Source organism: Ursus maritimus, unplaced genomic scaffold (genome assembly GCF_017311325.1).
Source record: "Ursus maritimus isolate PB19 unplaced genomic scaffold, ASM1731132v1 scaffold_25, whole genome shotgun sequence".
Taxonomy (NCBI): Eukaryota; Metazoa; Chordata; class Mammalia; order Carnivora; family Ursidae; genus Ursus; species Ursus maritimus.
In genome coordinates, this window is record NW_024425008.1 from 41,315,726 (window position 1) to 41,332,389 (window position 16,664).

Genomic DNA, 16,664 nt, shown 5'->3' on the forward strand with positions numbered 1-16,664 from the left:
GATACCTGCAAGTCCGTGTCACTCCAGCGAGTGAGATTAATAAGGCTAGAAAGGACGAACAGGGACCTGGCACGGAGAAGGCCAGCGAGAGGTGTGAGGTGGTCAGAAGAGGCTTCAGATGGTGTCTGGTGGGGTGGTGGGTCATGGCCAAACAACCTGGGGGGCCCGGCTTCTCTCAAGAGAGGTAACAATGAAACATGACAAGAAGACCCCTTTATTCAGTACATGGGCATGTCAGGCTGGGTTTTGTAGACTTCGCGTCAGAATTCTGATTTTCATTCCGAAAATCGTTTTGTTCCTCCATCACAAGTGCTAGGGTGTCAGCTGCAGGTAAGGGGTCAATATGTCTTCAGTTTGACCAAAACGCGCTGTGCCGCTCTTGCGTCTGATTAGTTCTTTAGCTGGAACCTGAGAAGGCAGGATGGTATGGTTTTACGTCCTCAGCTTTAGACAGAACTAAACAAACAAACAAACAAACAGACAAATAGAAACTGGAGGACTGAAAAGCAAAAGGTCTTAAGGGGAATATAAAAGTGAGTGCTGGCTTTCCTTCTTGTATTTAAATAAAATGCTAATCTCTTTAAATTAGATATTCTTAAACCTGCTAAGTGGCATCATTAAGGATCTCTAGATGGATTTTAGAGGATCTGTGAAAACCACAAAATTTATGCATACAATTATGGAAGCAGATGCAAAAGTGCATGGAGGGAGTGTAATTTTATCAAATTCTCAAAGGGATTTGGACCCAGGAATGGTTAAAAACTTAGAGAATATGCTGCATGCAAATCCCTTTCTTATCAGGAGAATGTCTCCAGGTTGAACACACAGAAACCCACAGACTCAGTGGTACACAGCTTTCACACTCCAGAGCAAAAAAATATTTGTGAGACTTTATCTGAGAGAGAGGGAGAGAGCACATGAGCCCCCGCCCCCACGGGAGCAGGGGGAGGAGCAGAGGGAGAGAGAGAGGGAAATTATCTCCAGGAGACTCCTCACTGAGCTCAGAGCCCAATGTGGGGCTCCATCCCAGGACCCCGAGATCCTGACCTGAGCCAAAACCAAGAGTCTGAGCCACCCAGGCACCGCCAGAGCAAAACGTTAACTCTCCACTGAGACAACAGAAATGTCTCTCTGTTTAGAGCCAACACCTATAGAGGGAAGGACCCTGGCAGAAGGGCAGAAAAGTGACCTGGAACTCAGGTCCCTGCTCTGCCCCGTGTTAGCTGTACCCACCACTTACCCACCTAAGACTCCTGAGATTCTCAGTTTGTAGATCGAATGCTGGAGTATCTACGAAGCTAAGTCGCGGACCACAGAACACAGGGCTAGTGGTGTTTCTTTATGAAAATAAATGCTGATAGGTTTCCACATTCATTTACACGAGGACCAATTGTGTAAATAATTATAATTAGGGGAATATTTGCGTATTTTCTCCAACCATATATTTACATGGGAAATCAATATACTTTGGATTCCCGACCATCGTTAGGTACCTTCATGTTTCATTATCTCCTTTTAATTCTTGAACCGATTTATGGCTTATATACTATAGTTATCTCCTCCTCCTTCCCTCCCACCCCCTTTTAAACATTTGAAGAAAGACAAAGAGAGGTTAAGTCAATTGCCCAAAGCCACCCAGCTAACACCAGACTTCAACTTCAGAAGAGATCCCTGCTTTAGAGAAGGAATACTAGAGAAGAAAAAAAAAAAGCAAATTTTGTTCAGATTTAAGAAAATTTAATTCCTATGGTACTTGTACATTCTGTGCAAAAGTATGTGAGTTTGAATTAGAGCAGCCACATTTGGGATGTTCAGTGTTCTCATATACTCTTTGCTGGAAAACTGTCTTTAACCCATTCACTTCCTTTTCATTTCCCCCACATTTCAGGCTCACCAGCAAAATAACAGAAATTTATACACTCAGTTCCTTATTAGCGGCATCTATGCTTCAACTAATGAGGCAGCCTTAGAAGGGAAAGACGACCTTTGCCCTCCACTCCAGCAACCCGCTCCAGGAACCCTCTGTAGGAAGCGCTCTCATCTTCAGCAGCTGACAAAGGGCAAAACTGAGACCCTCCTCCGAATGGTTCAATGTCTCACCCAAGATGAGTTAGCAAGAACACAGGTCTTTTTTTGTCTATACCATCAAGTCATGGAGCTGATGAAAACAGAACAGATTTGTTTTGCTGCTCCCTGTGTTATAGGTGTATTAAAAAAACTGCCACAAGTTCAGGTCCACTTTATTTTAAATACTTTAGCATTTGTATGTGGGTTTGTTCAACCGATAGTTCTCCTCTTTTATTTCTCTTTAGTATAAAACCCATGATACCATACTCTATACTCTGGAAGCTCCAGAGAGCAGGCAGACATCTGTTCTTGATCTTTAATTATGTTTTAATTATAGTTTGAGAACCAGTATCACAGAAAATGAGTTGCTGGAGGGCAGGGCCCAAAAGCAAAAACAAAAAAAATATGGATCATCACTTTGCTCAAAAAAATTATGAATGATGGTATGTTTCTGTAAAGACCTCAGGTTGCTGGGGGGGATAATTGATAAAAACATCTTCTTAGTAACATGTTGGTACTTCAACTTAAACAAGGGGAATTGACGAAATGATTTTTAAAGGTGCAGTAGTCGGTGTAGAGTGCTTTTTAAAACATAGACTTGAAGTCAGATAGCCTCATTTTGGGTATGGCTACACCAGTTCATACTGTACGTATGAATGTGGATAAGTGATTTTATTTCCGAAGGTTGCCATTTCTTCATAAGTTATGAACTTCTGGACTAGATGATCTCTAAACTTTCAGTGTCATCACCTTTTTCTGTAAAGGACCAAAGAGCTCATTATTTAGGCTTTGGGGGCCACACACTGCCTCTGTCATTATTCCTTCCCCACCTCCCCTTATCTTGCCCCCATTCTCTTCTCTTCCTCCTTCCTTTCCCTTTATCTCTTCCTCTTTCTCCTCCTACAATTGTTTACGGATGTTCAAACCATTCATATTCCTTTGTTAGGGCTGCCTTACCAAAGTACCACAAACTGTGGCTTAAACATAAACTTATCATCTTGCAGTTCTGGAGGCCGGAAGTCGAGATCATGGCGTCAGCAGGGTCGGTTCCTTTCAGGGGCTATGAGGAAGGATCTGTTCCATGGCAATCTCTGGTGATCCTTGGCTTGTAGAACTTCACCCAACTTCTACCTTCATGTTCACATGGCATTCTCCCTGTGTGTCTGTGTCCAATTTCTCCTCTTTGTAAGGACACCAGTCATCTTGAGCTAGGGGCCCATTCTACTCCAGTATGACCTCCTCTGAACTAATTATATCTGCAGTGATGACCCCATTTCCAAATTAAGGTCATATTCTGACATGATGGAGGTTAGGTTTCAACATATGAATTTTAGAGGGACACAATTCAATTCATAAGATCATTCTTAGCTCACAGACCATACGAACATAGGTTGCAAGCTATAGTCTGCTGATCCCTTTAGTAAGACCTCTGTTTATTCTAATATCCCATAATTCTCTATTCTCCGTGGCTTTATACCACAAATTGCCTCACGATGTCCATTCGTTTCACAATTTTTTATCGAGCATCCACATATGCTAGGCACTATTCTAGATGCTGGGACACAGCAGTGAAAAATGGACTCAAATCCTTGTCCACCTGGATCTTACAGTCTAGCAGGAAAGGCAGACCACCACCAAAGTAAATATGAACGATTCACAGCATATTAGATGGACCTGGATGCTAAGAATAAAAATAGAGTGGGAAAGAGACATAGCAATGGGGTTGACTTTTAATAGAGCAGTCATGGAATGCTCCACAGGAAAGATAGTATTTGAGCAGAAACCTGAAGGAGATGAGGCACCCGGAAACATGGACAGTGGGGAAACCACTTCATCAAAAGGAAGAGCAGCGTAAACTCTGAGGTGGAAGTGGCCTTGTGTGTTCAGGAAACAGGGAAGAGGCATGTACACTTGAGCGGAGTGGGCCAAGGAGGGGAGGGGATGGGTATTTGGAGATGAGGTCAGACAGGTAGAGGAGGTGAGAGGTTAGATGGTGTATGGTCTCAGTGTCAACACCTTTTTCTGTAAAGGACCAAAGAGCTCATTATTTAGGTTTTGGGGGCCACACACTGCCTCTGTCATTATTCCTTCCCCACCTCCCCTTATCTTACCATAAGAGGCAATGTCAGGATTAGGTTGAGGCAAAGGAGGCACCCAGGGCTCCCTATTTAAGGAGGCACTCCCTCTGACAGTGGTGCGAGTGCTGGGTGGGCCCCCGAGAGTCAGCACCTCCTTAAATGCTGTGTCCTGGGAGCCTCCCTCCCCTCACCTAGTTCTGGCCCTGGAAAGGGCTTTGGCTTTAATGACAAGTGAACCAGGAAGCTTCTGGAGGGTTTTCAGCAGAGGAGTGGCATGATCGACTTTATATTTTATCAGAATCAGTCTGGCTGCTGTGTTTAGGGCAAGGATAGAATAAAGGGGGCCAATTGGAAGACTACTGAGATAATTTCCAGAGTAAAAGGGTGAAAGGGTCTGTGCCTGGTGACCCACCAAGGATTGGGCGCCCCCCATACAGTTATCAGGCACAAAACCAGTGAATCTTGGGTTGTCTTTTCTTTTTGTTCTCACTCAACATTCTTTGGAGATTGCCTATCTTCTAGACTGTATTACCAGGTGCCAAGGTTCCAATAATGAACAAGAAACGGTCTGCCTCAAAAAGTCAATAGTTTTTTCCTTCTTTCCTTCCCTCTTCTTTCCCTCCCTCCTTCCTTCCTTCTTTAAATATTTTGAAATTGAAAACAAAAACAAAAATCCTTCCTCAAATCTTATCTCACAGGAAATTTGCCACACATGCTGAGGTTTTCTGGTCCAGGCACTCCACTCCTGTTCCCTTTAGGGTAGCATATAGAGGGTGCTAAGCAGCGAGGAAGGACTTAGGATACCAGTCGTGATTTATTATGATTTCGCATGGGAATACTACATCTCCCTTTCCAAAGGTCCCAAAAGACCAGGGAACTTTTAGTTCCAGAAGGTTTGTTATCCTCATTTCAACCTTTCATTTTGTAAAAGCAGAGACTGAGACCCGGAGAGATGAACCCACAATTACCTACTTAGTGGTAGAGCGTGGCAGGCTGTATTTTTCAAAGCTAGCTGCAACAAAGTCTTCCATCTCGCATGCTCTTGAACATGACACCGACACTCTTAGTGTGGAAAGATGGTAATTTTCTATCGCTGCTCAACAAATTACCACAAACTTAATGGCTTACAACAGCACCAATCTATTATCTTACATTTTTGGAGATCAGAATCCCAAAATGGATCTCAGCAGGCTAAAATCAAGGTCATAGTAGGACTGTGTTCTTTCTGGAGACTCTAGAGAAAATCTGTTGCCTTGCCTTTCCAGCTTCTAGAGGCTGCCGGCATTCTTTGATGCCTGGCCAGCATCACTCCATCCTCTGCTTCCACCTCATATTTCCTTCTCTGACTCTGACCCTCCTGTCTCCCTGTTATAAGGACACTCGTGATTACATTGGGCCGTCCAGAGAATCCAGGATCATCTCCCCATCTCGAGGTCCTTAACTGAATCGCATCACAAAGTCCCTTTTGCCAGGGAAAGTAACATAGTCACAGGTTTGGGGATTAGGACACAGACCTCTTTAGGGGGTTGTTATTCTGCCTACCACACTGGCTAAGCCCATGACTACAGTAGAATTGAGCTGTATATCTTCCGAGATTCAGCCAGGAAAGTGATACTGCTGCCAACTGGTTGTCTTGAATCACTTACTTTTACGACCCAATGCCATTGCCAGGCTGTGAGGAGACGCAAATAACCCAAGCAGAGAGGCTACATGAAGAGGTCCCACGTAAGCGTTCTGGCTGGCAGCCAGCCGCAGCCTCAGCTGGCAGCCGGCACCAACCACCACCCATGTGAATGAAGATGCTTCCAGGTGATGCCAGTCCCCAGCTGTTGCATTACCCCCAGCTTTCAAATATTCCCACCTGAGGCTCCAGACATCAGAAAGGAAAGATACGTAACTTCACTATGTCCTGTTCAAATTCCCGATCCACAGAAAAGGTGAGAAAAAAAATAAAATAATTGTTGTCTTAAGTTAGTAAGTTTGGGGATGATTTCATATACCGCCATGGGAAACTGACACAATGGGCCACCACCCTATCTTCAGTTCCTCAGGCCCAGTGCTTTTTCCACCCCAAATACTACTCTTCGGGCAAGCAAGCAAATCAGTGAGCACAAAACATTTATTGAGCACCTACCAGGAGAAATGCCCTTTGAGAAATTTAAAAGTCTGTTAGACTTGCTCTTCTTCTTCAGAGAACACCCGTTAATCTGGTGGAAAAGATGTCCAGAAAGCATTTGTCAGGACTGGAGTTAGGAGACTGGTGCACTAGCTGTGGTAAGAGGTGGTAAGACTCTGAACTCTGGGCACAGCACCGGGAAAGAAGGGAAATTAGAATCTGAAAACTTTCCTGAGGATTAGTTGACAAGAACCTCCAGATGAGGGATATGCAGAAAGAGAGGCAAGGGTAAGGAGGATTCTGTTGTTTCTAGCCATTAATGGAGATGGGAAATCTAAGAGGGAAGTCAGGTTTGAGGAGCCTTTATGATACATAAAGTCAGCGTCTGGTCAGAGTCTCCAGGTTGGGGAAGCAGAATGCTTCCATGTGTCCCCAAGCCCCGAGCTCCACAAGGACAGCAGCTCCTTTGTTTTGGACCTCCCCCTATGTATCCCTTCACATGGCTGTTGATTTGTATCCTTTAATTTCTTTTGTAATAAATCAGTAGACTAGCGAGTAAAAAAAAAAAAAAAAATTCAGTGTCTGGTCATCCGTGAGGCTGATCTATGCTTTAGAAAGCGTTTTCACCATTAAATAATGCTTAGTTCCCAATGACAGAACATCTAAAGGACCAACGAGGGTCACCTTAAGAGGTACTACTGGGTCTGTAGGCAGAGAGGTGGAATTCCTAACATCCATCACCAGGAGCATATCTGAGCTCCAGCACCGTTGCTCATGGACAATGCAGCTCTGCATACCCTTGTTGCATTTGTTCGTCTCAGATCGTAGAAGGCTGGGTAGAACAAGTGGTGGTGTCACCATTTTGCTACTTAGAAAACATTCAGAAATGGCAGGGTTCCGCTCCTTCCCGATGTGTGCTACCTCTCCAACAGAGTTTCTCATTCTCAGGGGAAAGGCAAGTACTTTGCTTCCATTCTCTGGTGAGTTTCAAGGCATTTTCACGTGGACCTCAGAGATATAAGCAAACAAGAATTTGCTACCGGGAGCATGTTCCGGTGCTTTCTATAATGGGTCACTTTCACAATAGGCTACAAAGTTCGCTTCCACATAATTATAAATACAGTATTTCCTGCTCTATTTGAGAAACTCAAATCATAGCCATGGATTTCTCCATTTTCATCCCTGTCCACTACTCCACAACCAATCCCCCCTCGCTCGCTGGAGGTGCTCTAGGAATTTACCTGAGTCGCAAACGAATTCTTACTACTTTTTATTTTGTTGCCCATGTGAGCAGAAGTGCTGTGCTCTGTCTCCCCTGAAAGTCAGGAAAGCTGTGACAAAGACATCTGGAACGTGTGCCGCTGGTTGAGAAAAAAACTGAAAGACTTTACTTTTTGTGGTCTCAAACGGGAGATACATAAAACAATAGGTATATCAATACTCCAATTTACTTTTATTAAATAACATTTTTCCTGATTCCAAAGTAATACAATTTTATTTTAAATATTTTAGAAAAAGCGTGAAAGGCATTAAGAAAAAACAAAATCCCCTTGTGACATTTTCCCCCGGAGATAATCTTTGTTAACAGTGAGATGAAAATACTTGTGGACTCATTTTGTTGTTGTTGTTGTTTTTCATAAACATACACTTAAAAACATTTTAAATGTAACTTTGCTGCACTTACTGATTTGCAAGCTGATTTTTAAAAACTAGCCTTTTTACTTAATACATTATGAATATCTTCATAGTCAGATTTTATTCTTGAAGCCAAGGTGGGAAGTTTTCTATGGGCTAAATGTATTTATTATATGAACACTTTATCCATTTATCTTTTCTCTCTCCAAGTGTTTACTAATTCAACGAATATTTATTGTAGACCCACTGTAGGTCAAGTACTGTTGCCAGTATTGGGGATACAAAGGAGAATAAAACAGACGAAATCACTGCCATGTTTGAGCTTATATTCAAACACACAATAATAGTCAAAGAGGCACATAAACATGTAATACGATGCTAGGTGGTGTTAGAAGAGTATTTCTCCGACTTAAGAAAAACAGAAAGAATTACAAAAGTTTTGCATATAGACTTCAATTGGTCCTGACTCGTATATTTACCACAAAATCTAATTTAATAAAAAGGAACAGCTTACAGTCCTCATCTGTGGTTCGGATCTGACCGTAACTGCACCAGCCGCCTTGGGGAATCACGAACGTTTCAGTTATCTGGTGCTTCATAATAAATAACCCCAAACAGACTGAAAATAACAACTTAAGTCATCTCTCGTGGCTCTGTAGGTTGACTGGGCTCAGCTGGGCACTTCTTGCCTGGGGTCTTATGCAGTGGCAGTCAGGGGGCAGCTGGGGCTACAGACAGCTGAAGGCTCAACAGGGCTAGATGTCCAAGATGGCTTCTTCCCTAAGGGTTTGCCACCTCACCTAGATGGCTGGGATTGTGGACGGGAGGGGGGGCGGGCGGGGCAGATGTCTCTTTTTTTCCATGCAGCCTCTCAACGCAGATAACTTGGGTTTTATCACAGCGTGGTGGTCTCCTAGTAGTTAAACTTCTCATATGGTGGCTGGCTTCCACCAGTGTGAGCTTTTAAGGAACTGAAGGCAGAGGCCAGTAGGCTTATTATGACCTAGCCTCAAAAGTCAAACCAATCAGTCCTACCATATTCCTTTGGCTACATAAAGCCTGCCTAGATTCAATGAGGGAAGGGTGTGAATGCCAGAAGCCAGGGTCCATTGCCACAGCATATTTGGAGCCTGGCTACCAAGATGAGAAAAGTAGCTTAAACAAAACAGAATGGCATTATCCTATGGAAATAGCGAAGGTTACTCCACAGAGTTCAGCATGTACCAAATGAAGGTCCTTTCTCAAAACACTCCCAACATCACAAGCCTGCTAATTCTCTGGGTCAATTAATGCTGGCAGTGGACAGAAGTGCAGACATAGCCAATTTGTTCAAAAAGTGTGAATCTGATGCAGGGTGACTAAGGGTCCCTTTTGAGGAGAAAATAGGGCTTACCACCAGGAGCCAGAAAGTAGCACTGATTTCGTTCCTCCAGCAGGACAAAGCACATCTGAATGCCCACCTCTCTCCTGCTCCACATACCGAGTATGTGGTCCTCGGGCTACTTTATCATTTAGGCTAGTGGCAGCCCTGGCCCAGAGCTACTGAATACTCGGTTTGGACTAGGTGCCTAGGCCAGTCTCCATATAGGTACTTATTCATTTTGTTTTCATAGGCACCTATGAGCTGTCACCCCTGTTTTACAGATAAGGAAACGGAGGCACAGAAGCAAGTCCAACGCCAGAGCCCATCCTCTTAACCACCGCACGGCACTGCTGTGAGCAACTCACTCACTTCTCCGGGTTGCAGTTTTCTCATCTGCAAAACAGAACTAACACCCCTTCCCGCACAGACTTGCACTAAGTAAAGAGCATCTGCCCAGGTTTGGGACTTGCAGGCTATGGAACCCTGGACAAATTGTTTAATCTTTCTGAGTCTTGGTTCCTTATTTAATAAAGGAGTATGTTCTTCAGAGGAGTCCATGAGTTAATGCATATAAAGTACAGTGTCTGGCATGAGGGGTTTAATGAATGGTATTAACTGGCATTAATATTATTATTGCTTATATTGTAGCACAACTTCAAGGTTCTTAACTTTAACCTAAGCCCCTCACAAGTCTCCTGTTAAAATTGCTGTTATTTTCTCTGATTTTTACTGTTTCCTTACTTTCCCACCCAGGAAACAGCTGCACATTTGGGCAGAGGGACATAAAAAGCATTGGTAGATAGTCACATTGTCACCACAGATGTCCCTGCTTTGGCTGAGGACAGAGGACAGCAGCCAATATTCACAGAGGACTGCAGATGTTCTCCTTTAACTTGGATCAGAGGCACCATTATAGACACAGTGCGGGTATTGCAGACTTTACTGTTCAGAATGGAATATTACAGAATATGCATGCATTCATCCAACATTTATTGAATACCTACTCTGTGCTGAGTTGCCTTGGAAATACAAAGATGAATGAGACATGCTCCCTGTCCTCTTGGACCTCAAAATATAGATGCGGAGATAACACACATGTAATTAACCATAGTACAGTGTGAGGATTCTAGGTATAGTAGAAATACAAACAGTGGTTGATCTCTGAAGGGGAAATTTTGTCAGAGGGGCTTGGAAGGAGACCAGGAAGACTTTTTGGATGAAGTGGTACTTTATCAAGACTTAAACAAAATGAGAGCCCTTCAATAAGCAGAGATGGGGCAGGACAAAGATCATTCAAGATGGAGGAAATGATGTGAAAACAGATGAGGAATAAGGTGAGTGAGCTGCTTAAGTGCAGTGGGTGTGTACACGGCAGGTACTTCTGACTGGCTGGCCCACCTCCACCCTTAACCTTGCCCTCCCCCCCACCCCATCACCTTCCACTGTGTGACACCCTTCTGACCGCTGAGTCATAAGCAGAAGATTGCTGGGTTAGGATTCTGGGAAAGTATTCACTTCACCCATAAAAACAGGACAGGCTCAATTAGCATGCACTTTCCTTCAGCTTTGACCCTTGCCTCCTACTGGGAATGTGACTGAGATGTCTGGAAGTGCATCTTGAGGTCATGAGGTAATAAGCAAAAATCATATAATGGGATGATGGAAAAGAGAGTTAGAAGGAGCTCGGATCCATCACTGAGCACTTGCTCCAGCCCTGAACTTCAGACCTATTAATTTCTGATTACGTGACAAAAATAACTATTTGTTTAAGCCAGCATTAGATGTTCTGTTACTTGCAGCCAAAGGCATTCCTGACTGATACAGGGGCAACGGTGACTCATACGACATAAGGCCGGAAAAATGAGTGGGATTCATATTTCAAAGGGTCATAGAATCCATTTACAGACTAATTGTTCCTTGTTTAGAAGGCTGTGAGGATCCAGTGAAGGTTTGTGGGTAGTAATGGTATTGAAATTGTACTTTAGGAAGACTTACCCAGGAACAAAAGAAAAAGTACTTGGAGTCAAAGAAAATGTTTAAGAAACAATTCTAATAGTTGCTGTACAGAGTAGGATCTCCTTATCATAATCTCTATCACAAATTTGAAAAATATATATGTATAATTTGATGGAGACAATGAACACTTTGCATGTAAAGTATACTTACATAAAACTGCTGTATTACTAATTTGTAACATACAATCTAAAGATAATTTCATTTTGCTTCAAAACTAGTCTCCTTAACCTCTTCTGCAACCAGACTGTGACCCTCAACCCTCCTTTCTCTTTAAAAATTGAAGAGCCATCCCTGTATAAGTAAGAAAGTAGCAACACACAGTGAAGGGAATGAGAGATGGGAGAAGCATGTGATAGGAAGAATTGACAGGTCTCGGCAACTGTTTAGATGCCAGGATCAAGAATCAGGATGAATGAGGGGGACTCCAAGGTAAGGTATGTTTTGCTCAAAGTTTCAGGAGGGAAGTGTGCAGAAGGAGCAGGTCTGAGGGCACAGTAGTGGGAGATGGTAGGTTCCTCGGGCAATTGACTGTCAGGAAGGGAGACTTTAAGAACTGTCCACATCAAATGGGGCCACTGCAACCTGCAGCTAGAAGAGGGACTCTAATTGGAAGCCAGTGCCCATGAGGGTTAACTCTACTCCATCCTATTCCCCATATATGATGGCTAATCTTACGTGCCAACTTGATTGGGCCTTGAGATGCCCAGATATTTGAGCAAGCAGTTTTCTGGATTTGTCTGTGAGGGTGTTTCTGGATGAGATTAATATTTGAATTGGTAGACTGAGTAAAGCAGATTGCCCTCCCCAGTGTGGGTGGGTCCCATCCAAATCAGCTGAAGGACTAAAAAGAACAAAGGGACTGACCCTCCCACAAGTAAAGAAGGAATTCCTCCTACCTGAATGTCTTTGAGTTGAGACATCAGTTTTGTTCCTGATGTTTTGTCCTCAGACTGAAACACTGGCTCTTCTCAGGTCTCTGGTCTGCTGACATTCAGACTGAACTGTCTATACCGGGGGCTCTCCTGGGTCTCCAGCTCGCTGACTGCAGATCCCGAGAAATTCCATAATCGTGTAAGTCATAATTCCTTATAATAAATTTCTTTTTATATTTGGCTCTGCTTCTCTGGAGTACCTCGACTAACACACCACCCCATCTCTACTTGTTCCATATCCAACCTCCTCTTTGTCCAGCTGGCCCCCAGTTGGGTTTCTCTATCTCCAGCTTTAGCATCTCTGTCTACTGATTCTCTTCCCCATGGCTTGTGACATCCCAAATGCCCAGACCACTGGAACTGCCTCTCAGTCAATCTGCCCCTTCCTGGTTGACCTCCTGGTACTGCAATTTCATTTGGGGGATATAAAGATCAGTAAGTCACTCTTGAGGACCTCAGAATTCACCCATTTCATAAAGATTTATTGAGTGCTTACTATTTCCCAGGCTTTGTGTAAATGAACAAATTCAATATGGTTAAGTCCCAGCCCTCATGACGTTTAATGAAAGAGAAAGACAGATAAACTTATAATAGCAAAGCAGTAGGCATGCTGGAGAAACGTCAGGACTAAGTGGGGAGCTGGAAGGATATCTGGAAGACAGTGGGGAGAACTGGCTTGAGTGCCAAGAGAGCGAGAGCCTTCCGGACAGGGAAGACAGCATGTGACAGAGGTGTCACCGTGCCTACTGTGTCCTGCCATCATCGCTGTGGGGCTGCAAGTGGAGAGAGTATGTGTCATTAAATGGATGAATGAAGTCAAAATGTAATCTACAATTAACTTGCACAATTTACTTAACCTCTCTGAGCCTCCCTCTGCTTCTCTGTAAAATGGAGATTACCCCATGGGATTGTTACAAGGATTAAATGAGATAATGAATTTAAGGTGCTTAACACAATGCCAGGTGCAGTAAGTGCTCAATAGCTCTCGTTATCTAGTGGGTCACAGGCCAGGATTAGACTGGCATTTCACAAAGACTGCAATGGTGTGCCGGAGTAGATTGTACGAAACAGGAAGTCAGCAGGGGGGCCAATCACAGTAGTCCAGGCCAGAGACAATGAAGCCCAGAGTGGACAGTGGTGGTGAACATACATCTTCAGTCAGTCTAAATAGTGTTTCTTAAAAAAGGAAGAAAAATCTCTCATATTAAGCTGGCATAATAAATTGTAAATTAAATGCTATAAAACAGCAGCAGCAAACAGTAGGCTAGGAAAATGCTTAAATAGTTTACGGAATCAGTCATGAAGAAGTTGGCGTCTCCCTTCATTCTGGTGGGTAGGAAAGCTTCCCTGGATGCTCTGTGCATGGCACTTTTCCATCGCCTTCTATCATGCGGTGAACATTTGTCAAGGAGGCTCAACATTTCATCATACGTAACAAGTATTGTTTATTAGTTGAGTATTTACTACGCGCAAAGCATTAGTAAAATTGTCACAGTCCTTAGTACAAGCTCGAAGTTCGTTCAAAGAGACTGTTCTGTGCTCAAGAACGAACCCTGCAAACTCTGAAAGGACATATAATTTTTTGATTTGAAAACGTAAAAGCAACTGAATTTACAATGACTCTAAATTCAACTACTGCTTCTTTAAAAACGGTAGAATATTCAAAACAAAAGCAGAACTCTCATTTTCCTCACAGAATTTACCCGGGTCCCCAAACCACCCAATAGGGTTCCGTGGTGCTCCGCCGGAATGTTCTGGCAGGAGAAGCAAAGACAAACTCTAGAGCCGTCTGTTTCCTTCAGGAGGGTTTGTTCTCCAGAGCACACATGAATTCCCATGGCGGCCAGGGCTTTCTGAGGCTCACGAGATACGATGCGCAGGGCGACATTAAACAACGCCTTTTCTCACGAGCTGGCTTCAAAGGGAATGCGATCGCGTGGTCTTTGTCAGTTGTTAGGCATATAAAATGAATACATCAGCTCTGTGCCATGGAGAGGATTTCCTTTTTTCTAAATGAAGGTGGGAACAAAACAGAACCAGACTCCCATACCCGGCAAGAAGGGACCCTTCTATGGGCATCGGAGTAGAAGCTCACCCGTTTTGGGGACCTTGTGTGTTATATTCAAATTTTCCCACCTGGATCCAAGTAGATCCCACTCTGCTGCCACAGCTTCCTACCAAGGGTTAGGGAGAGTTTGAGGGTAGTGATAAGCCAAGGATGCAGCAATTTTCATCTTGCTTTTAGTGTAAAAGGGTTTGTGAAAACCAGGCAGGATATGAAAAGCATGGAAAGAGCAGTTGCCGAGAACGCCCAGTGCCCCAGTCCGTCCCTGCGCTGACCGTGTACGCTGATGCCACCTCACTCTGAGATCGAGCACCAGGTAGTCGCCCACCCCTCTTGTATCATGGGTCCCCGAACACTTATCTTCACTCGAAGATCCTGCGGCAGCTCTGCCCCGTCCTCACGTTTGGCATCAAGGGTTACAAGCTCCTGCTGTATTTTGCCTGGCTTAAATAGGACTTTTAAACATTTGTATCAACACTTTAAAACTGGGAAATTGCACAGAAAAATCTTAATTTTTCACTTCTCTTGTCAAATAAGAAGATTCTTACATGGCAGTAACAGCTGAAGAGGCACCCTTGAGACGTGGTGGCTAGAGCGCCTCTGTTTCCTAGGACACGGAGGCTGCAGGCCAGTTTCTGCTTCTCTTGCTTGGACGCTGCTGTGTTTCTTACAGCAAAGAGACATTTCTCTGTGCTTATATCTCTAGCTCAGGTGAGTAAATGAAACACACACACACACACACACACACACACCCCAAACCACAGTCAGCAGTACTCTCTAGAAAAATCCAGCCTCCTTACCACATTAGGTGTCTTCACTGTTCCTTGTATGCTTCTGTTTGCTGTTTTCCACAGCCTTTCACAGGTTCCAGCTGTAAGACTAGTCCTGGGTTCTAATTTCTACTCTGCCCCAAACTGGTGGTGTGACCTTGAGCAAGTCACTCCATGGTCAACCCTAGTTCCTTCCTCTGTAAGGTGAGGCAGTTGGTCTCAACCCTTCAACTCTGAAATAGAGTTGGAACTTTCCTGGCCCAGGCAGGACCAGTTTCCTTCCCTCTCTGGCCTCTTTTCCATAAAAGCCTCCCAGGGATAGGCAGGCACTTCAGTCCCACACTGAGGACGCTGACTGAAGAAGAAGAAAGAGGAGAAGAAGGATAGGAAATGAGAGGACGAAAAAGCAACCCAAGAGGAGCTCAATCCAGAGATGAGCAGAGGAATGAGAAGGGGAAAGACGGTCAAAAATTTCTCATTCAAAACACCCAAGAATGAGTGGTGCCTGGGTGGCTCAGTCAGTTCAAGAGTGGACTCTTGGTTTCAACTCAGGTCTAAATCTCAGGGTCAAGAGATGAGCCCAAGCGGCTCCGCGCTGAGCACTAAACGGGCTTGTCCCTCTCCCTTCCCCTCTGCTCCTCCTCCTGGATGCAAGTGCATTCTTGTGCTCTCTCTCCCAAATACCTAAATACATAAATAAATAAAATCTTAAAAGAAACACCCAAGAATGAAATAACATGATTGAAACCTTTTTACACTTTAAACAAAATTATATTAAATTTAAAAAGTCATAAATATTCACTGTAAGAAAATTGGAAAATTCTGAAAACTAAAAAAGTAAGAAAAAACGTGAACTATAATCATACCACTTCAGATCAAGGATTCCTTAACTCCAGGCATATGCCCTTCTTGCCTTTTATTTTTGTATTCTTTTTATAGATGATATTACATGACAACCTCTTTTAATTTGAGAACAAGTCATAAAGTAAGACAGTCAGAACTGTCTTACTAAAGTTAAAACTAGATATACCAGTATACTTTCGTTTTCCTTATTTATGTTTTTTTAATAGGCAGCACTTCCAGCAAAATGCAAAAACAAAACAAAACAAAAACAAAAACAAAACCCTTGAATAAAAGCTTTCATTTTCCATTACCTTTTCAATTTACCAGTGTAGTTTAAGGGTTTTGACATCATTACTCTGACATATGGGCTTTATTATAAAAGGGTTTAAAATAAGACCAATTTGCAGAGTCTTAATAAAGGAATAACTTTCTGCATTCTGACTTCTAGGTCTGAACAGCATTTTTCTACGATCTTTTTTCTTTTCTTTTTTTTTTTTTAAGCGGGCTTTCCTTTGGCAAGGGTTGGGGTGTCATTTCAGAGGTCAAGCATTCCTTATGTGTATTATTTCATTTCAATCAAGAGCTATAAAGTGTTGGTGATAAAATCCTTTTTTTTTTTTAAAGATTTTATTTATTTATTCGACAGAGATAGAGACAGCCAGCGAGAGAGGGAACACAAGCAGGGGGAGTGGGAGAGGAAGAAGCAGGCTCATAGCGGAAGAGCCTGATGTGGGGCTCGATCCCATAACGCCAGGATCACGCCCTGAGCCGAAGGCAGA

At 43.4% G+C, this 16,664-nt stretch overlaps 1 long non-coding RNA gene across 1 annotated transcript in view; it reads right to left on the reverse strand.

Moving 5' to 3' along the window:
• Window positions 1-259: 259 nt before the first annotated feature.
• Window positions 260-16,664, reverse strand: part of LOC103672993 — a 324,581-nt gene continuing 308,176 nt past the window's right edge. Inside the window, exon 6 of the long non-coding RNA XR_571277.2 lies at window positions 260-408. This is a non-coding gene — a long non-coding RNA (uncharacterized LOC103672993). The remainder of the gene's footprint in view (window positions 409-16,664) is intronic.